At 39.8% G+C, this 1,574-nt stretch overlaps 1 pseudogene; it reads left to right on the top strand.

Annotated features, from left to right (window-relative positions):
• The first annotated feature begins 241 nt into the window (after window positions 1-241).
• LOC119824296 lies at window positions 242-1,179 on the top strand (annotated as a pseudogene).
• The last annotated feature ends 395 nt before the right edge of the window (window positions 1,180-1,574 follow it).

Raw genomic sequence — 1,574 nt, 5'->3', positions numbered from 1 at the left:
TTTGATTTTGAAATAATCATACAGATATCTTTGAACTGAGAACTTTGTCAGAGACAAGAGGGAAGAAATATTCAGCTCAGAGTTCAAGTAAAGTTCAACAGAAAAAAATGGTTCTGGGCGAAGAACAATTGAGTGCAAGCATTCATTACAAGGAAGTTCCTCAGTTTTTTTTTCACTTCATATGATAAGTGCATTGTGCTTTCAGGTTACTTTTTCAAGGAAGAGAAAGCAATACATTTCCATGGAGAAATGGAATCAGAGCTCAAGTGATTTCACTTTGTTAGGATTGTTTCCACAAAACCAAACAGGCCTTCTGCTTCTGCTGCTTATCATCTCCATATTCTCTGTGGCCTTGCTTGGGAACTCAGCAATGATCCACCTCATTCGTGTGGATCCCAGGCTCCACACACCGATGTACTTTCTCCTCAGTCAGCTTTCTCTTATGGACCTGATGCATATTTCTACCACTGTTCCCAAGATGATATTCAACTTCCTCTCTGGTCAGAAAAGCATTACCTTCCTGGGATGCGGAGTGCAATCCTTTTGCTTTCTAACCATGGCAGGTTCTGAGGGCTTGCTCTTGGCTTCCATGGCCTATGACCGTTTTGTGGCCATCTGCCACCCTCTACATTATCCATATGCATGAGCAAAATGATGTGCCTGAAGATGATCATAGGATCTTGGTCACTGGGCTCCATTAACGCCTTATCACATACAATCTATGTTCTTCATATTCCTTACTGCCATTCCAGGTCCATTAACCATTTCTTCTGTGATATCCCAGCCATGATTCCCCTGGCCTGTATGGATACGTGGATTTATGAGTACATGGTGTTCATAAGCACAATCCTGTATCTCCTATTTCCTTTCCTTGGCACCACAAGTTCCTATGGACGAGTCCTTTTTGCTGTCTTCCATATGCACTCAAAAGAGGGAAGGAAAAAGGCCTTTACCACGTGTTCAACTCACTTAACTGTGGTGACATTTTACTATGTGCCTTTTGTCTACACTTATCTTCGACCTAGAAGTCTCCGTTCTCCCACAGAAGATAAGATTCTGGCTGTCTTCTACACTATCCTTACCCCCATGCTCAACCCAATAATTTACAGTCTGAGGAATAAGGAGGTCCTCGGGGCCATGACAAGAGTTTTTGGGACATTCTATTCCACTAAACATTGATCATTTGTTCTATATTCATATTTCTCTTTCCCTAGAGAATGTTAGCCTAGAGCCATGTATTGAAAGTATGATGTGTGCCACACACCTGTCATATCATTACTCATTAAGATTAAATAGTATGTTTATTATTGTACACTAGTACAATTATTCACATGTTCATATCATAACATATTATTGTCAAAGATATCAGTAACAAAAATTAGACAGTGAATTGCTGTACTAATATAATATGACACACTTTACCTTATAACTGCACAAGTAATACTGTAAGCGGTGAAACTTGGACTACCTGATGGACTCCTCTCAGTAGGTCCAGAATCTATTCCTGTTGTATGGGCCATTGCTTTCAGAAAACAGTAAGTAATTTTAAGAAAACAATGCCAAAAGTCCTAAAA

The sequence above is a fragment of the Arvicola amphibius genome, chromosome 10 (genome assembly GCF_903992535.2).
Source record: "Arvicola amphibius chromosome 10, mArvAmp1.2, whole genome shotgun sequence".
In the NCBI taxonomy this organism is placed as follows: domain Eukaryota; kingdom Metazoa; phylum Chordata; class Mammalia; order Rodentia; family Cricetidae; genus Arvicola; species Arvicola amphibius.
This window is presented reverse-complemented; position numbering and strand designations above follow the sequence as displayed.